Source organism: Apus apus, chromosome 17 (genome assembly GCF_020740795.1).
Source record: "Apus apus isolate bApuApu2 chromosome 17, bApuApu2.pri.cur, whole genome shotgun sequence".
Taxonomy (NCBI): Eukaryota; Metazoa; Chordata; class Aves; order Apodiformes; family Apodidae; genus Apus; species Apus apus.
In genome coordinates, this window is record NC_067298.1 from 10295031 (window position 1) to 10316382 (window position 21352).

The following is a 21352-nucleotide window of genomic DNA, read 5'->3' on the forward strand; positions in this document are numbered from 1 at the left end:
AATCCTGGGGGACTGGAAGGTCACTGGGGGAGGCAGCCTGGCAGAACAGCCTGGGAACATGGGAGAGGAGAAACATCATCCCTCTCCACATGGAGAAATGCTTCTGAAAATGGAGCAGCTTTGCCAGGAGGGCAGGGAAGGCTGCAGAAAAGGCTCTGATACTGCACAGAATCTCAGGTGGTAGCAGGGAACTTGCTTGGGTAGGTCAAATGGGGTCTATCTCAAGATGCAAACCAGCAGGCTGTGTGAGGCTCGGGCTCCCTTGGTTTTGCAGCATCAGTCCTGCTGCTGAAGTGAGTGGTGCTTTCTGCCCTTTTGTAATGGCTCTGAGTCTCTACTCCCTATTAAGTGCCTCCTCTGGAAATAGCCCTTATTTATTGTGTTGTGGGAACAGGACTATAATTAAATGGTCATAGACAGTAACTGCTTTAAAATAATATTGCATAGTACTCACTGTGCTGTTGCTCAGTTACTTTAAGAACAGGTTGATCAGCCCTGAGTGACGCCACTATTAATTCACCAAACGGAGCACATGCAAGAGCCAGCCAAAAAGGCTCTTTCCAACAGGTAAGAATGCCCTGTCTTACTGAATAAGCACTGATATTTTGATCAAGCCATCCCTGAGGAAACAGCTTGATGACACAAATTCATCTGAACCAAGGGAGCTATGCCAGAGCTGTGCCTGTGGGGCAGCACTGCATGTGGAAATATTCATGAGTGCATTCACAGTGAGCAGCATCCCTGCGTCAGCCGGCGCCTGGCCAAGGAGATGCTGTGACCACCTCATTCCAGCCTTCATCATCCTGGAGTGATGCTCTCACTCCTATCCCCACCTTCTCTTAGCCCCCTCCATCCCCTCTGAAGCCACCAAGCCGAATTTTCTGTGGGTATGTTGGCAGCAGAGGATGGGGACACATCCAGCATAACCCTCTGCCCCCCTTCAGCTAAAGGCAGAGCTGCCCTGAGCCCTTCTAGCACAGAAACCTGCTCCTTAGCAGGGAGGGTTTAATCAGGGGCTGGGAACCTGGGTGGTGCCTGGGTAGGACACAGCAGCAGCTGACCTTCATTTGGGAGTTTCCAAACTCCAGCATGATGGGCAAACCAGCTACAGACATTATCTTGCAAGGTATTTCTGTTTGTGCTGACATGGGAGGATGGAGGGGACACACTGAGGGGTGAAGCTGGACCTGCTCCCCACGTGGGTGCTGCCCCTCTGCTCCCATCCCTGCAAGCAGCTCTGCCTGCACTGAGCCTATGAGCAGGGCAAAAGGGCAAATTCAGCAATACCTTTGGCTTATCAGTGACAGAACAAATTGATACCAGACTTTTAAGAGGGTGGGGAAACGTCTCTCCGTAAAAAGAATCTAAATTTACCATCGTGTTAACAATTCTGTAAGACTTTTTGGCAACTCCTAATGGAAATTTCAGGAGCAGATGGAAATATTTGGAAACGTATAGAACACATGAGCCTGCAACATCCATTTTTATTTTCTCATTGGGAGTGTGGAGTGGTTTCATGTTGCCTTTAATTTTTTTTTTTTTTCTTTCTCTCTTCTGGATACTGAGGAAAGCAAGAGGGGAGGCAGGCGATGGATAAAGGCAGGAGGGGTTTCTTTTGGTATTGCTCACTTGATTCTCCTGTGTGGTCTGTGATGGGTTTCAAGAGAAAACAGCACCAGTGCAAGGTTACTTGGTCCCAGGTAATTTGGCAGCTGAGCAGGAATGGGAGGGCACCTGCTAGCCTGGCTCTGTGAGGGCCAATGAACCAAGTGACCTTTTGCAACGTAAACTGAGGGGGATAACCTGTATGTACCTCCCAGGCAGCATGTGAAGTTTAATTAATGAGTGTAAAAAGGCCCTAGGGATTCTTTGATGGAAGACAAGGTCAAAGTATGAAGAAGGTTTTTACTACCCATGATGGGCAATGCCCAAGGTCACAGCCTCCTTAGGAGAGGAAAATCCACGGAGAACATTGAAAAAATGGATCAAGTGTTTCCAGTCCTCATTGCCCACAGAGTAAGAAAAGCTTTTGCGTTTTAGGTCCCATGACTTGTCCTAAAGCATGAAATTCGGTGCAATAGGACAGGAATCAATAACAGTAATAGACACTCTTCTATACAAAAGCTGGGAAAAAAAAAATAATAGCTCTCAGTTACCAAGATTCTAGACCACTGCTGATCAGTAATGATCAGGAATGAAGGAATATGCTGTATTTTTCCATCTCCCCAGTGGCTCAGCAGAGCGAGGGCCAATGCACTGGCTTCACTGCTGGTCTCTGGTCGAGCAGCCACTACAGTGTTTTATGTGGGGAACTCATTTGGAAACTGAGGCATTTTCCAAGGTGTTTACATTGTCCCACTTCCACCGGATCTCAGCAGCTCTTGGAATATCCATACCCAAAGCCTTTAATTAGAAGAGAGACTTCTGGGGCTGATGGTCCCAGCGTTTATTGTGCTTGGAAAAGGACTGATCTTCTCTTATAGCAACAGCAAACTAACCCAGCGCCAGCAGCAGTTCCGACAGTTATCACATCCTTGGCTGGATGTACTTCAGGATAGCACAGGCTTTGGAAAACTTTTTTTCCCCTTGAAACCCAGGGAAAAGAACCTGGGCGATGACAGGGTGACTCCTCTTGCAACCACTTGAGCAGCTAATGGAGAAAAATGTGTCGTGGATCCCTCACTGTCCCTGTCCTTCGGCAGCAGCATGTACAGCTGCTTCTGCTCCATGGTACCGAAGCAGAATGTGGAGGGGCTGGAAGTTGCTGCCTTTTCTGATGAGCTCTGTTGTCATCCCCTGAAAGCAAATACTCTGCAGTGACAGGAAGCAGCTTGGTGGCACAGTGCAGGGTGGCACAGCAGCCTGCCGTGGTGGGGGCAGCAATCCCCTCAGCCCTTTGCCCCTTTTCCCCCCTCATGCTGAGAAACAGTTGGGGGGCAGAACTCAGCCCTCTTCCTCTCTGCTTTCACAGCAGGAACTCTTTTTCCATTATGGGATTCATGCAAGGGAACGGGGTTAAATTTTCTTATATGTTGGCTGGAATACAGGACCACATCTGCCCAGACCTGCAGAAGTCGTTCAGGTCCTAAATCCTCTTAGTTGTATCATTTCCTAAGGAGTTCTGTGGCAAAAAGATACTGACCAAAGAGCTTTGCAGACTCATTCCCAGCACTGCAGAGTTGCCACCACCTTTGCTGTGGGTACACCACTGGTTTGGCCCCGGCACCTTCACCTTTGCCCTGAGGCAGTGGGTGCCGAGCTGCAGCATCTCCAGGTCACAACTTCTCCCTTGAACCTCTTCCCTCAGTACCTTGTAAAACACCAAGCAAGCATTTGGAGTGATTAACTGTGTGCTCTTCTTTCCTAAGTGCAGTGTGATCCCATGTGTGACATGGAAGCTGTTACAATAATTCCTTTTTTATGGACTAGTAGTGAATAATTGTCTTATAATCCTTCTGTCCCTGATAAATATGCATAATGCACTAGCAGCTGCTTTGGGGCAGGTTTAAAGCACATGCTCACACAGCTTTACCAACGGCCCTGTACTTCTATTGATCCCAAATCAGAAGAAAATAAATAAAAAGCAAACAAAAATATTTCCTAAACTCAGTTTTATTCAAAGCGATCAGCAAATGTAAGAACCCAAAAACTGAAATGAAAAAGCTTCTGTGAGTTGTGAATAATATGCTCATTAAACCATCTGATTATTAACATATTAAAACCAGAAACCGGTTCTGTTTGTAAACCACTTTTCTTCTCTAAAATGCTTGAAGTGAAACCTCCTGAAGATAAATCTGAAAACAGCCCAAATTTAGTTTATTCACAAGTGCAGGGCACTCAAGTAGGACATTAATAATAATATGACTAAAAGTTCATCCTTTTTAGTCAGCTAAGGAGTGTTATTCATACTGCAAATGTCTTTGCCTGTACCTGTGATTCATGCACGGACAATGACTCCTTCCTTCCCACTGTCCCTCCTCTGAGCTGCTTCATCTTTCTCCCTGTGCTTTCTTGCACTGTGCATTATCAGCCAGGCTGCTCCCCAGCCTGCCTCAAGGCAGAGGGGACAAGTCATGTTTGAAAAAAAGCAAATAAAAACCCCAAAAGTTCCATGGATGTGTGGAGAACTTCAACCTGCCAGGGGGATGGATGCAACCCCTTAAACACCCTCCAGGTAGTATGGAAAGATGAGCCTCCCCAGGCTGAGGAAAATGATGCTGGGTCTGAGTGTTTAACAAAAAAACCTGGATAGAGTTACCCCAAATTGTTTCCTCATCATCAGTCAAAATTGCTCTTTCCTTCCTCCTCTGCCTCCTGAAATACAAGAAGATGAAAAGAAAGGAGGGGGAGAAGAGGAATGAAATTCAGACAGATTAAAAAGTGCTATTGTTTCTTCTCAGAGAAGCTCTGGTGATCTGCTTTCTCCCTGGGACTGATGCCTGTGAAGTTGTTTGGGAAGTGTTGGGAGTGAAAACTTTGCAGAGAACTTTACATCTGGCCTTTACAGCATTAAACTCTGGAAATACTTAGGGGAAGAAAAGACTGGTTGGCATCTTGAGGGATGGTGTGTCTGCTGTACCAGGACAGTGCTGTGGCAGGTCCAGCTGCAGAAGGCACAGGGCAGGGAAGGGACCAGTGCACAGGTGAAGATGTTCCTCTGGGAGCTCCTGGGATGCTGCACAGCATGACAGACAGACAGACCCTTCCAGGAGCCTTTTCTGTAGCACTGTGGGACATCCCAGAACCATTCAAATAAAACTAATCCTGGATCCAGATTTGGTGTATCTCCAGCACATCAGAGCAGCCCATTGGCATTCCTACCAAAATCCAGTAGGTTTAGTTTCACCAGATTTCCGTCTTTTTAAAGAAACACCAAAAAGCAACGAGATCTTGCAGTTGGGGTGTCTGCACTGAATTTGGGAGATGCTTTTCCAGCCACCCCGTCCCTTGTTTGTGGTCCCTCCCTGCCCAGGTCAGGTCTCTCCTGAGCCACCTGTGCCTGTTTGCAGGGCTGGCTCTTGGGAGCAACAATTTCTCTCCCCTTCATTGTCCAACGCTGAGCCCCAGGAGCACCACGTCTTTCTTTTTAAAGCTTTTTCATTTTATTACCTTTTTTTTTTTCTTTTTTTCTTTTTTTCTTTTTCCCCCTAGAGGCTGGAGAGTTTATGAACACACATTGTAGGTGCTGTTTAAAGGTTTTTGATCTCCCCAGCATGTGCTGAGCTGTCAGGAGGAACACCTCGGAGCACTCTGAGAGACTTTTCCATTGCCCAGAATAATTCAAACTGGCACCAAGGAATTCTTTCAGGCAACACGGGTGATCAGCTCTGAGCAGGCACACGAGCACTTGCAACAGCCATTGGCATGGAGTTTCAGCTGCAAAACCAACCCCAGCCAGTCAGCATTTTGGCTGTGGCTCATGAAAAATGACAGAAATTAAAACACTGTCTGGCAAGGTCGGTAACTGAGACCAACCAGCTCGACTGGGAATAATCCTCCAGCAGGCTCTAAAATTAAAGGTGCTTGGGGTTTTGCAGCTCAGCATCCCTGGCAGAGGGCTGCAAGCCTGACCCATGGAGAAGGAGGATTGCAGTGGGAGAGGGTCCCTTTGGTCAGTTGGTCTAGGAAAATGTGCAGAACTGCTTAACAAAATCCCCAGGCAGGCACCAGGCAGTAAAATATTTCCCACATTGCTGAGCTTAATGCACTGAGTGACTGGGACCTCAGCTTTGCTCATCCTCATGCAATTCCAGGAGTTCCTGGAGCTGCCCATTCCCACCAGGTCTGGTCCTGCCATGCAGACATGGCCCAAATGGAGCTTTCCTACAAAGTCTTGGAGTTCTACCAAGCTGCTCAGAAAATGGCTTAAAAATGGAAGGAAGGTGATGGCATCCAGTGCATTTTCAGCGGAAATTACTGTCCTGGCTGAGAGTAAAACCAGTTTGCCCAGCTACCAGTCAGAGGTGGTTTTCAGAGAAGTTTTCCAAGATGCTCCAGAGCTCTGGACATGGCCCTGTGCCCCCTCAGACAGACAGACAGACACGTGTCACTTGCTCATGGCTCTCGGGAGGGCAGTGTTGGGCAGAACTCACTGACTGGCTCACCAGGACCCCAAAGCCCCATTTTCACATTCCCACTCTGACTCAGGCACTGACCTGGCCCCACAGCCCCTTTTCTTTTGTTTGTTTGCAGAAAATCTGTGAGCAGATTAAAATTTCCTGACATTTCTTGTCTTGTTTGATAAATCCCCTTTATTGATTGATTTATTAGTGTTTATTTGGTGATGGACAGGACCCATTCCTGCCCCAGGCAAGCTGGGGATTTTTCTTTTCCTTGCTCCAGTGGATGTCTGAGTGTTTCTCTCATAAACACCAACTGGTGTGAGATGAAAAGTCCAGCTTCTCTTTCTCTCCCTCATGTGATGGACTCTGGAGAGGGATGATTGTGGCTCTTGCTAATTCATGTAAAGATCTGCATGAATAACTGTGGAAAATATTTGGCATTGCTCAGCCCCAGATATAACATGATTAAATATGTCTCACAATTATGCTTAGTCTAAAATGATAGGCTCCTGCATACCTCGCATACCACTCACAGCTGGTATATCTAAATTTAGGGGTTTCATCCACTGTGGTGGTGGGATTATGTGGTATTGTTTGAGGGGACGTGGTGGGGACACACAGGTCAACCTGTGGCCTTTGTTTTTCTCAATTCCTTTGTAAACTTGCAAATGGGTTTCCAAGCCCCATGGCTGTGCAGGTGCTGTGCACCCATCCAGCCACCCAGCATGGCACAGGGATGAGTCTCTGGCTCTGGAGTCCTCATGCTCATCCCAGGCTTGGGCAGCACCTGCCCCAGGGCCCTGGGGGGGGGAAAGAGCTCTTTCAACTTCTTATTTCCAAACTGGGCTTTATTTTTCTTTCCACTACCTCTTGACCCTGGACGTGGAAATAAGAGCTGGCATCCACAGAGCTGAGAAAGTTCTCAGCATCTTTTTTCCTTCCTGCAGACATCAAAAGGGGATTGTGGGCTCGATCGCATTTTACATCATGGCTGGTTTTGATCCTTGAAGCTTAGGAGACATAAATCTTCTTCCTCTGTCTTTCTCTGTTTGGGTGTTGATTCTTTCCTGTGTTCTGAAGTTTCTCAGGAGAAAATGTAAGCAGGTTGATAAGCTGATTATCTGCCTACAGGTTTTTACACTGGTGATCCTTGTCGTTCCTGTTCCTTGTTATGATGTACTGACAGGATCTGGAAAGACGTTTCCAAAGAGAAAGGCTCCTTCTGCAGAGTGCAGAAGGCAGAGCAGGAGTTCAAACACGCCAGTGAGCAGATCTGGTTGAGCAAACCCAGGGCTGTGGTGGGAAAAACACTTTGCTGGTGCTGGGAGTGGTGGTGCCAACCTTCCAGTATGGCCAGGGAGAGAAGCAGAATGAGGGTCCCAAAATCATCCCCTCCATGGACATCCCTGGGATTAATTGGGGCAGCCTCACTGACACTGGGGGTACAGGCCTAACATTTTATATTACTAATCTTATTCTAAAAGACGAAAATCTGGGAGCCTGGCACCCCATTCCCACTGAGCCTTGCAGCTGCCTGGTTTGGCCCTGGTGCTTCTTCCAACATCCGCCAGGTGATGGAGCAGAAATGGTGCCCCTGGATGGGGATGTGGGTTGCTACCCGGAGCTGATTCTCACCATCCTCATCCTCCCAGCACTGCCACGCTGCCCTGCGTGCACGCTCAGCTCGGCATCCAGCCGCGGATGTCTAGGGAGGGAGCAGCAAAGCTGCACGCAGCAATTCCCTTGGTGCTGCCTGTGTGTGGCTCAGCCCCTGGATTATCCTTCTGGCTCAGTCTCCCAGCCCAGCCTGGCACCCACCCGTGCCCGGGAGCGGGAGCAGGCACAGCCAGGCAGCACCCACCAGTGACCATTCCCTGCCTGGTTTTTAACCAAGTCCGTTCACTCGAATACAGAAATGTCACTGATTTTTCTGCCAGGAGCATGAAAAACAAAACAACAACAGAAAGTGGGAATGGGGGTGGGGGGAGGGAAGGTCATTCCAGTTTCTTCCTGCTTCCACCCCTCGCAGCTTTCGGATACAGGATATCGCTGCACGGCAGCCTCCCCGCTGCATTTATTTTTAAGCCACTGATAGCTTTCTATGTGACCTCGCTGGACACGACCAACAACAGCCAAGAAGCTGTTTTTTTCCGGCCCTTCGACGTCAGATTGCTTCCTTTGACACCTCTGAGAGCCAAAAAATGGGAAGCATTCTCTTCCCAAGGTGACTTGGTTTTTCCCAGCCCCGCCCCCCCCCCCGTGATACAACGGCTGGGTCTCACTCTCAGGCTTGGGGGCTGGAGCAGCATGAATGGCACTGCCCGGGGGCACAGCCCCCAGGTGAAGGCTGGAGGTCACTGCTTTGGGACAAGGGTGCCCAAATGATCCACTCCCTGGGGAAAAAAAAAAAAGCAAGCCTTGCCTGGAGGCAGAGTTAGGGTGACTTCACCTTGATTTAAAGGACTCTGGCATGCACTTATAACACTTCTGTTTTTTTCACTTTATTTTTCCTTTTCAGGGCAGTTGGGGCTTTCCAGGATATCCCAGCTCACATCTCCATGACCTGTTCACTGTAATCTTAGATTTAGAGCAAATTTTTCAAGCTCATTCACAGCTGAGTGCAAACACCTTAGCCCTGCTCCAGCACGAGAGGTGCTGAGACACCAAGGTAACAATTAACCCCCTTTTTGGAAAGCACAGGTAGTTTGAAACACCCTCACATGAAAATAATAATAATAATAATAATAATAATAATAATAATAATAATAATAATAATAATAATAATAATAATAATAATAATAAATGGCTCCTGGAGTCTATTTGAGACCCTGCACTGGAGCTGCAGAGGTGGTTAAGCAATCTGCTTGCTTCGTGCCTCAGTTTACCTGCATAACCATGGCTTTGCTCTGCCTGCATGAGTGCTTTGCCCTGCAGCATCAATGTGGGGTGGGTTTTTCTATTCACTCCTCAACTGCAAAATGAGAGTTTTTTAATTAAGAAACAGATGGAATAGGTTCAGCTAGAGGTGGAAGTGCAGGTCCCAGCTGCATCTTATCTTTAAAGAATTGGGAATGCAGCTGGAAATCCCCTAGAAATCAATAGCAAGACAGTGGCTGAAGACCCTCACAGAGGTAAATGAGTCTGGACAGAGCTGCCCTGCTCAGCTCTCCAGGGTTGTTATGAGACTGGGAAAAGGGGAAAACACCAGGCTGGGATGTGGTGGGTTCCCATCCCTTGCTCTGCTTTGTCTTTGCTCTGCCTCCAGCACTTCAAAGCAACCAGGCACAAAACTCTGGCTGAGAGGTATCCTTCAAAGCCACTTCTTCCTGCGTCACTCCTCAAGGAGAGGGCACCGGGCTCAGATACGGATTTCTGAGCTCAAAAATGTCAGCAGGAAGTGATGGACTTGGAGGAAATTCTTGCGACGGTCTAGGAGGAAACGGGAGATGTGAAAATACACGATGTATTTTCCTCCCACAAGCTGTGCGCTCTGTTTTTATTATCATAAACCTGGGCCCAGAGGATGTCAGCTTGTTTATTTATTTGTTTAAATGAGGTTTCTCTCCTTGTTCAAACATTCCCATGTTGGCAGCTGCTGCGCTCCCGGCCCATGTCCTGGTTCCCATCTCCCCTCCCCTAACGAGGGGACGTGTCAGTCCGGGCAGCGTCCAAGGTTGCTGGCAAGGTGGGAGATGCTGAGGGCAGGGTGGGAGGTGGGTCACCTCAGCATCCCCCTGGGCATCACAGGCTGCAGCAAGAGCCCCTTGGGCTGGTGGCAGCACCACGTCCTCATGTGTGGCACTGCTGTGTCACCTGTGCAGCCTCCTGGTGCTCACAGCTGCTCTCCCTTGGAGTTGCATTACAAATATTCATCTTTTTCTCCCCCCAAGTCAGGGTCTCTGCAGACGTGTCTGTTTCCTTGCCACCAGCAGCTAGCCGAGCAGCTCCAGTAAGTATGTGCTGGGAACAGCATCAGTATCCCATTTTCTGTCATTTTGAAGCATCGTCAGGAGTAATCGCTGTGGAAAATCACGCTGCAGCCTCGGGAGCCTCTGTGCACACCTACAGCTCCTCGTGCTGGCTCCTGAGGGCCCTGCAAGGGCTGGCCAGGGACTGACGACCCATAGAGGGTGTTGTGGTGGTGATCAGCTTGCCAAGCTCCCCTGATACTTGGGGCTGCTGCCCCGTAGGTGCCTGGTGAGGCTGAAGGACCCAGATAACTCCAGCTGAGACAGCAGCAGCCACTGGGCTCAACCCAGGTCTTGCTTTCGCCACCACGGTGATGAGGAGGAGTTGATTTATCACCTTGCAAAGTCAGCCAGTCCAGGCCCTTGGCTGGGGCACTTCTCCCCCAGCCAAGGCAGCATTGCCCCACGCAGTGGGGGGGACCCCCTGGCTGAGCCCTGCCTCTCCCAGCGGGGTCACACCGGCAGGAAGCCATGGGAGATGCACCTGGGAGGAGAAGCACTTTGCTGGAGGAAGAAAACAGGATCTAACATATAAACAACATCCTCAATGGCTCAGCAAGTGAGTTGCTCTTTCCAAAGCCTGTTTTCGAGCCATTGTTGCAGCCCCCATGGCCCTCCTCCAGCTACAAAGTGCAATTAAGCCAAGATAGTAGGAGCCATTCTTGAAAGGAGGCATCTTGGAATGATACAGCCCTGGATGAACCCAGCAAGGGCGAGTATTACAGAGTTGGACGGTAAGAATACTTTCTGGCTCTGTTCCAGCTTATGTTTAGGGTTGAAATACCAGGTAGGATGTGATTTCCACCTCCTGGACCCTGAATATTTAGTCCAAAGCTTGTCAGAGGCTGCAAGGTGTCAGTGAGCAAATGGGACAGAGCAAACTCTTGGGTCAAAGCAAAGGTTTTCCCCAGGAGTCACTCATGTTCCTCCAGACAGGTCCATCCCCAGGGCTCCTCGTGATTATGGTTTTCTGGCTATTTTGCATTCAAGTGGTAGAACCTCCACATGTTTCTGGAGTGGCTTGTCCTATATTCTGGTCTCCATGGTCATTGCACTAAGCAGACCTCCCTGCATATCCCCTGAATTTTGGCTATAATTTGACTGAAAATGATTTTAATTTAAAAAACACAAACAAACAACTTGTCAATTTGTTTTTCATTACTGATTCCTTCCTTGCCTCCTATAAAGCTTGGATGAATGAGTACAGCACTGCTGGCAGCCAGCGAGTCCAAATTGTTTCAATATCCCAAAGGGATCCGACTGGACAGGCTGGGAAGGCTGAGCAGCAGGGGCTATTCCTGCACCCCAACTCCCACAGCCTGAGACCCCTCTGGGGTATCATTAGTGCCCAACTACCAGGACACAGCTTGTTCCCATACTGATTTTCTGGTTTGTTTGGATGAGAACAAAGTGTTTTCTCAACCTTGGGAACTGTCGCGCTTCGCTGGCTCCCACCAGCCCCGCCAGCAGCCAGGCTGTCCTTGCACATGGAAGAGGTGGATGTCCTCCACTCCTGTACCTTGCAGACACTAGCATGTGATCCTAATCTTATATGCAGTGTTTCTTCTGCCAGGTTATGACAAGTCCTACAAAATTCCTCCAGCACCACCCCACAGAGCACCCAATGCTCCAGTTCTTGCCAAAGTCTTTGCATGGGAGCCTCTCTCCGTCACCCTGCAGCTCCTCGGACCATCCTCGGGTTCCTGCTAAGGGCTGAACCCATCTCCTGCCTTGTCCATGTCTCCATCACGGCCACATCCCTTCAGGTGACTTCAGACAAAAGGTTAATAAGAACTCATCTCTCTCCATCCCTCAGTTGAAATGCTGCTTGTTTTCTGCTTGGGAATACAAATCAATGCTGCTTTCTTCCATTTTTCCTTTTTTCTTTTTCCTCTGTTTTCCTTCCTTTCCCCAAACTTCGCCATAGAAGCCCTGCCACCTCCAAGGAGACCCCATCCCACCTTGCTCTGGTTCTGGTGCCCCTGTCAGGGAGCAAAGTGGCCACACTTGCACCCTCCCACTTGCCCATGGGATGCACCCCAGCCCCATCAGCCCATGTGGTGTCCCGGGGGGCTGGGACATGGGACCTCCCAAAGGGTTAAGCTGCTCCCCAGCACAGGAAACCTGGAGCCAAAGCCAGATTCCCAGGGAGGAAACACGCCGTTTATTGTGGGACAGAAGGTAAGTGAAGTGTTAACAGCCTTGCCCGAGCAGAGGTCATCGGCATATCCTGCTGCAAACTTCCTGAGTAACCTCACACAAGAAAACAACAACCCCGGGATAGGACTTGGTGGGTTTGTTTTTAACTCTGATTACCTTGGACCTACTTTCTTGCCGGGGCTGGTGGCCACCCACGCACCCTCCTGCCCAGCAGCCAGGACCACCTCGAGCACCTTCTCCTCCCTCCTGCCCCAGCGCCTGGTTCTCGGGGTGGGTTTTTAATTTTTCTCTTGCATGACTGGTTGCATTTTTATGCCCTGGACCAGAGCAGGGAGGAGGAGAGGAGGGAAGCACAAGGCAGTGTTGGAGGTTTGATGCTGCTGCTCCCTTTGTGGTCTGCAGCAGGTGGGAGCAGCCCAGGGCAGAGCTCTGCAGAGCCAACAGAAGGAGAATCCGCCAGACTTTCTATGTTGCCTTTTTTTGCTTCTGGCTCTCAGGACACAAAGCAAAGAGAGCAAAGAGAGCTGGGGGCAACCGCAGGGGCAGCTGCAGGAACAGAGTGACTTTGGGGGCAAATTGTCTCATTGCCTTCCCCAGCCTGCAAAAGGGAGTGAAAGTGTCTCTGCTGTTTTTCCCAACCCCAGATTCTTATTAAAAATAAAGTTTCTACAGTAGCTGGAGTTTCTGCAAAGAAAAAAATCCCCAAGTTTTGAAGGTAGAAAATGCCTGAGAGGCGATGCCAAGAATGATGTTTAGACAGAAATGACTCAGAAGTTTAAAAACTGAAGTGTGATGCAACTAGTTTTATTTACACACATGCACAAGTGCAGTGGCAGGTCATGACCAGCATATGAAATAATTTCACTGAGTCCAGCATCTCTGTTGGTTTCTTAGCAAGTATTTGGTAGAAAGAGGAGAGGTCTACCATAAGTTCTTGCTAACCTTCCCAACAGAATTGGGGTGAGCATCCTGGGTGAGCTTGGACTTGTGGCTGGGATGCCACCTTGGACAAAGCAGGTGCAGAAACTGCTGGGGTGCCCACCTGCCTGTGTCCTCCTGTCCTCCACAGCCATGTCCTCCTGTCTCCTTGAATCTATATATGCCCTTACCTAAGATGTAAAGCTCAAAGGTCCTGAGGCCCAGGTATCCTTGGAGAGGATTAAAGAGGCTTCCAGGCTCCGTACCAGCTGCTGACACACCACTGCTGGCCGAGTTCAATGGACTGCCCTGAATTTTAATTCCTTCTTTTTCCTTTTCTTGGGATTCAGCCAAAAGACCTGTTTCACAGCCACCACCGTCGGGCTTCCTGTGCTCAGTATTTGTTTTTGCTTCGAAGGGTTTGACAGGAGGAGAACACAAACCCAGGGAGGTGGTTTGGAGCTGCTGGAGAGCAGTGCAGCCGTGCGCCCTGGGAGCGCTGCAGGGGCAGGCGGTGGGTGCCGTGATTAGCCTTCCTAAATTGGAATCTTATGATCTCTGGGGTGGTTACACAAAATGCCAATTAGGATGCGGTCTACATTGTTTCGTAGAAATGTTTTTCATTATATTTTGCTGTCAGCAAATGCTGGTGTGAAACCAGTTTTCATCCCTCATATGGCCACCATGAGGAGGTTGGGAAGCTCACTAACACGACTGGAGTCTTCCTTCAGACAGATGTGTTATCTCCTTCACCCTGCATTGGTGCAGCATCGTGGCTTCTGGCAGTAGGATGGACAATTTCGTCCCGGGAGGGACAAGCCTAGAGGTCCAGGGGCTTCTTTGGTTCCTACAGGACCCGACAGTGCTCTTCTAACAAGTGCACCCAGCACTTCTGATCTGCTGCAACTGCTGTTTATTGCCTCTTTGAGTCTTATTTTTTAGATCATTGCAGCCTCAATAAAGTGCTGACTCACAGGATCCATGAAATGCTGTGCAAAACAGCCGCAAGGGACCCCTGTTTGTTAAGTTGTCTGGGATGCTTCCTATTAAATAATAACAAAATGCTGCAATAATAACTTGGCAGCTCTCTGCCTCCGTCACTCTGATGCTCAGTGTGAGTTTGCTTTCCTAAAATTCCTTTAAGCATCTTGACAAGTTGCAGGGTAGGAAGGAAGGCTGCTTCACTCTTGACTTTTGCCTGAGTAAGTTCTTGTAATGAGCAACTATCTTGAAGAGGAGGAAAGGATGAGAAATACATCTTTGAATCACGTTAACTGGCAATAGTGTAGGTTATTACACACTATATTTCCTGATAAAGCAGGGACAGGTTATGGCTTTTGCAGAGCTGTGGTCTTGGCAGGTTTCACCAGACGTGAAGGTTTGGGTCAGCAGTGACTTGTTTCACCTCTAGGGGAAGTATTACAGAATCATCAATGTTTAAAAATAAAAAGCAAAAAGCAGAACTGCTGCTGGCACACATCTACTTTGCACCCTGTGATCTTGGTTAACAGGCCTTAGTAATGAAGCATTTTCATTCATAATAGGGTGTCAAAGCCTTAATAAGTTTGCCTGGGAGTGTCTGTGGACATTATTTTGTTTTCATTACTTATTAAAGTTGTCTGCTGCCTACTGAGTTTCCCAGAGCAGCTTTCCTGGCCTGGGTGGCCCCAGCTGTCCCTGCTGGACATCTCTGCACTGCAAAGCCTTCACAAAACTTCATTGCTGGGAAATGTCTCCAAAATACTACATTTTTTTCCCCCTGGATTTAGATTGATGGAAGTTGAATCAGATAAAAGATCAACCAGATTGTGGTGACACCACTATGTGGGGTTTTTGATGGGAAGTGCCGTGGAGAGGTTTTGTTAAAATGCTGTCCATGTTACTACTATACCTCGTAAATCTGCTGAACAACCTGATCCTAAGTTGCAGGATTTCAGACTCCTGCCTTTTCAGTCTTTTTGCCACATATTCTGCTTTACTGCTTCTCCTACATTTGGTCCTTAAAAAGTCAGGGATTTTCATGACCTTTGAGGTCACCTGTGGTTTTGTTAGGGGTCGTTGGCTCTCCCCTCTTTGTCCAGAACCACGGAGGAGAGCTGTGGCTGGAGCAGCCCTGAGGGATGGGGCAATGCCAGAGGCTTGGAGCAGCACCAGCATGAGGAACCATGCTCTAGTTCAGGACATGCCCAAACTGTGGGTCGCTGGGCCTGGTAGAGGATTTTTGGAGTCATCATGACAGGGTCACTGCATGTCACCCCCCTCAGCAGCCACCTCAGAGGGACAGGATGCTGATGTTGAAGCTCCTCTGCCCTGGTGGGGCAGCTCTTACGGTCTTATTAGTATTTCCGGAGTGTAAGGCATCCTGTTTTGTTTTTTTCTCTTCATGAAAATAAGGCAATAAATCTTTAATAAAACAGAGAAATCTCCAGGAAACCTACTGCAGGAATAGCTGTAAACCCAGAGGTGATAGCTACAACACCCAAACAAACCTCTCCATGAGATCATTCCATTAAAGATGGAATTTAATTCCTTTTGCAATGATGTTGTGCAATGACAAGGAGCATATGCATGCAGTGCCACATGCATGCTTGGCTTTGCAGCTGGCACAGAAATGTTTCTAAAAACAACCACAGTCATTTACTCTGTCCCAAACTAGCAATGAAGTCTGGGCTGCAAGACGGTGAAGGGGAATTTACCACTGATTTAATATGATTAGGATTTTTTTCCCCCATGACTTTGTGTCTGTCTTTTTATATTATCTGGAGGGTCAGCATGGAGTCCTGAGTCAGGAAAACAGCAACTTAAACCCATCCCTATTCACAGTAGAAGTCTTTGGTTTGATTTTAGAATGATCCATGCATGTGCTTAACATTAAGGCTCTACTTACAGGCTGTCCTGAATAATACGTTATAGTGTATTTTGAGAGCTCATTTTTACTTTTTATTACAATAATAACTTCTACAGTGACATGAATTCCAACATGAAGCCCTGAGAAATAACATACCCTTCCAAATGGTTTTCCCCTTTACACTGTTATTAGAATACTTATTAGGAGACCAGAATATTATAAGACAAAGCACTTTCCAGAAGGCATATATTTCTCAACCTCGCTGCAGCACAGCACTTACTTTGTAGTCAAAGATTAATTATATTACCAAGTCTGCTTCTGCAAATTGTAGTCAAATGGAACATTAAAAGAGGAGGACAGCAGGGACCACTGCTTAGGTATTGCTTCCTGGAGGTGCTGAGCTCCTGGACTTTAGGCTGGCCTTTCTTTCCCCATTTCCTTTTCAGATTTCATACTGGTGTTCCCTAAAATGCTGTGTTTGAAAAACTGTCCTGCTGTGGTTCTGACAGTGTGTTGCATTACTCCAAGAGGAGAGCTGCCGTGGGTAGTAAGCCTAGGGTGGGACTGAATGGCCAGTTGGATGGGGTATGGAGATGTCTAATAATTCCCTTTGTGTTTGTTGGTAATTAAGCCCTGAAGAGCAGTACAAATCATGTCCATAAGCCTTGATGGGGAGATAGGAAAAACCCCAGATGAATTAGTGCAATAAAACCAGGGAAGGTGGAAGACAGAGCAGACTCCACCAAATGAGGTCCATCCCTCTGCGACTTCTCCAGCTGCTGGGCAGCTGGTTGTGGGAGGGGGCAGGTGGTGGCTCACATGCATGTGTGCAGGAGGAGAAGGGAAGGACCGTGGGGTCCCTCTGTGTGCATGCTGGCACTCATGTCACAGGCAAGTCCTGTTGAACCATGGCAAATTTGCTTTATCCATGGTGAAAAGAAGTAGATTTCTCTAGGAGTAAGCCCCGAGGAAAAATCAAACATTTACTTTCAAGCTGATGATTTATCTCACAGTTACCAGTGCTCTGACAACCTGAGACACATCCCCTCTGTAGGGAGGAGGTTATAAGCTCTGGCTTACTCACACTCCTCTCTCAGCATCTTGTCTTCAGGGGAGAGGAATGATGACAAGATTTCCACTTAAAATTAAGCTACAGAAGGCAAAACAAAACTCAAACTCAGCTATTTTTATCTGTGGTTTAAAAAAGAAACAACAGCTTAAAAAAAGTCAGTAAAATAAATACAATGGGAGAAATGAGCAATATCTGCCAAATAAAATCATTAACTCACTCCTCATATTAGTCAGGAAAGAAATAAACTTTTAGAAGGCCACGTAGTACAAAAGCTTCCCTAGTATAGTTAGCAAACAATGACTGAAGATCCATGCCTGAGCTCCTCAAACTACTCTCTATTCTCTTGGGAAACAGCACGTTGCTGCAAAATGGTACCTCCGGCCCCAGAATCCAGAGATAGATACAGTTATTTAGACAATTTTGTTTCTGCAGACTACAGAAGAGATGCAGTAATGGAGCCAATTTGCTGCGTGGGTGTGTGGTTGTTTGTGTTGTAGCTCCGTGTCGCTGCAGTGTTTGGAAACCCATCGTGACTCAGCTCCTCAAGTGGTGGCTGAGGACAAGCTGGAGGTGCCTCAGAGTGAGTCTGAGGAGCAGGTGGTGGTTGCTGGAGACATAGCTTCTGCCCTTCCTGTAGACTTGGCTTGTGTTCCCAAAAATGGGGAAGCTGCTGGGTTGGAAAGAGCAGAGGGGTGATCCACGGAGCATCGCTAGCATATATTGGAGAGGAGAAAGCAGCATCAGGACCACATCACCACTGCTGCTCTCCCCCCTGCCAAGGGTCAGAGGCTTTGAGGTGGCCACTCTATGCTGGGGGGCACCCCGAGGGTGTTCCCACATTGCTTTGTGATCCACGTTGCCCCAAACTAAATTTCACTTCTTTCCATCTCAAAGCCCCTGTTCTTGAGAGAGCCAAGATCTTCGTGGCCTTTTGCTTGTTGCTTTATGTATTTTGGCATGTGCTTGCTTGTTTTACAGCAGAGCAGCTGTTTGTGCCTCTGCAGACATATTTTGTAGGTGCAACTTAAGCAAAACTTTTGATGTGTTGGGCTTAGAGGTCACCCAAAGAATGTCAGTATTTGTCAGCAGGAATACAGGCCAAGTCCTACTCACCTTCCCTGAAAATAACCCCTTTGAAATGAGGAGAAGCACTCACAAGCACAAGGGAAGCATTTGGGCAGTAGAACATAAAGGTCAGTTTCACATTATGACCTTTAATTCCTTTTTTTTTTTCTTTCTTTTTTTTTTTTTTAATGTATCGTCTCATGGAAGTTTTTCCCCCCTTCTTTCCTCTCCTGAATCTGACACCGAAGTTGGTCAGACAAAAAGTCAGACACCCAATAAGCAACGGAAAACTTGTCTGAGAGAGTTCAAAGGGTTGTGAAATGTGATTTATTTTTTTATTTTTACTGAATGTTGAATATAACATGAGTTTATCCACCTCCATCCTCCAGGGTACTGGAAAGGTGCTGAAAACATAGCAACAAGCAGCTTTGTTTTCTGGGATAAAATTAAAAAGATACTGAGAAATACAGCAAATAGAGAAAAAAATCCTCAGAGAAGTTGGCAAAACCTCTGTCAAGATGGCAACAGATGCCCCCAAAGAGGAAATTACAACATGTGGCAAATGTGTTTTTTTGGTTAAGCAACTTTTTGTAAAAGTTCAAAGCGTCTGGGGAAGGTAACTACTAACAGGGTGAGACAGATTTATGGAGCCCACACATGGCAATATGTTTGTATAAAATTAGTAAAACCCCATTATATCCCTAGATGAAGAGATAAATCCGTGCGAGTTTGCGTTCTTTGAAGAGCAATCATATTTTGACTTCGTAAACTGGAAGAACTGAGTAATTTCTTGGATTAACTGATCACAAGAGTTGTAATCCATAATAAAATTCCTTGCAAGGCTGCCAGGCTTTGTTTTTCAGAGGACTGGGGTAGTGTCTTGATTTGACATGAGCAGAATCCATCCCAAACTGCAAGCCCATTACCCGGATCTAAAGGGTGGATCCCAAAAGACAAGGCGGTTAATCAAAGCCTTCAACATACTTTTTTAATATGGGGAAACTTCTTGTTTATGCAAGTTGTTGGATTGATAAATTTGGGAGAAAAGCTTTGCATAAATCTCTGGCATGGGAACTGCCTGGATTCAGCAGGCCAGCCTCCTATGTGCTGCGTAAATATATATACACATGTGTGTGTATAAACCCCTAGAAATGGCCTTTCCAGACATGAAAAGGAGAGTCTGTGCAGTTCACAGTGCAGGTTTGTGTCTATTCTGTTTTTACAGCAATTTTGTATATCTGTGCTTTGTGTTGCCTTGAGACAGCCAGAGGAGACCTTGGTCATCTGCTGTGGGAGTTGCCACGTGATGGAGAAAGAAGAAAGGCTCAGGTTTGTCAAGAAATGGTTCATGTTCCTGGATTCTGGGGAGACAGGCAACCTGCAGTGATGGCAGCTCAGGATGTTTCCCTTGATGGTTCTCTCTCCATCCTACAGCTCCTGTTCCTCTAGCCCAGCTCAAGGTACCAGGGGGCAAGCAGATGCTTCCGGGGAGGGGAGAGGACCTGGCATCATACCTGACCACTCCTGAGTGTGGAACCATGCTCTGTAGCACCTCCAATGGGTTTAGTTTTCACTGCCTTTCACCTCATCCCACGTCTGCACCAAGCGCATGGTGGTGACACCGTAACACCAACTATTTAAAGCCTTTTGCAGGTCCAGCAGGGACATCTCTTCAGAGAACAGCCAGTTTATCACATGCATTTTATTTCAGATCCTCTGTGAGGCTTTGAATTTTCATCCCAAGCCCTTCAATGGACCCACCCTGTGCTCCCAGACCAATTAACCCTTCTGCAGACCAGCAGGATGAAGCAGGGGAACAAACCCAGCCAGTACCCCTGGGTACCTGGAGGAACCAGGAAAGGCTAAATGTGCTTTCTCAACCCCTCCCTGGGGGTCACCCCAGTGCTGTGCCCTGAAGATGCTGGATTCTGGGAGCACAAAGGTCCCCCCCAGCCCACGACTTGCAGGTGTTCCCAGATGGAGCGGTGCTTCCAGAGGCAAAGGGAGGCGGGAGGCAGCCGCAGTCACGCGAGCCACGTGTGGTTTGAGGAGTAAGTGCCAACATCTCTCACTCTCACTGTCCCAGCGTAGCTCTGAGGGCAACCTGATCTGCCTTTAATCTGCTCTGACCACAGGACAAATGGTTTAAATAAAATCCTGCATGACTGAGTCACTCCAGTTCTGGCTTTTATAGGACGTACGGAGGAGCGATCGTTTACTTTGCCTGAGTAACAAAATTAATATAAGAGAAACATTTTTGTTATGTGGTAACTGAAAAAAAAAAAAAAGGGAGGTAGAGAAATTATTTGGGTGGGATGTTTGCATGTGATGAAAGGAAAACCAGGGAAAAGAAAATAGTCGTTTTTCTTGCAACAGCAGGTAAAAGTAACAACAAAAACCAGCTATTGCAGACAGGATGACACGCACGGGGGACGAACACAAGCATGTGCTGGGGAAAGCAGAGGATCTTCCTTCCATCCTTGGACAGATGGTCACAGGGATGGAGCCTGGTTTGCTGGTAGAACTGATCCCTGCCCCTGCTTGGGCTGTGGTTTAGAGCACAATGTGTTGTGAGACACTCTGCCCTGACTATTCACCATCATCTGCCTCTTGTCCAGGACCTGGTGACACCATCTCAGATCTGTGCAGTTAACCTTGGTTGAGAAGTCGAGGTACTTGTATCTCGTCATCCTGAGCTTTGTGGGTATGAGCTCACATAAAAGCCATTACAGGGTGAGGTTTAAATCCCAGCAGTGTGGGTCCCACACATCACAAGCCAGTAGCCTCTGTGGGAAAAGTTCTGCCTTTGTTTTCTTTTTAATGAGAAAATGTTTAATGATTTTTTATAAGCTTTAGGACATGTAAGGTAATATCCTGGCCTCTGTGAGAATAACATGAAATTCCCACTGACTTTTTGGGGTGTAGAACAGTTTTCACATCAAGGGATACTTGTGCAAGGAAGGATTTGCTGTGCTGGACCGGAGCATTGCTGCATGCAGACACCTGCCTGCTTCCTTCTGCCAACAGTCCACACCTCTTCAAACCATCTCCTGGCCTTGCAGGTCTGGACATCCTTCCTGGTTCCCTGCAAAACAGATCAGGGCTCGAAGCTTGAGATCTCATCACCTTTGTCTTACCACAGTGTTTTTAGGGTCATTTCTCTGATGTGTTTTATCAAAATACTGGTACGTGGTGTCTGGGGCGTGTTCCTAACACCTGCTGCTGCAGATCCACTTTGGAAGTGGAACTTTTGGTGCTT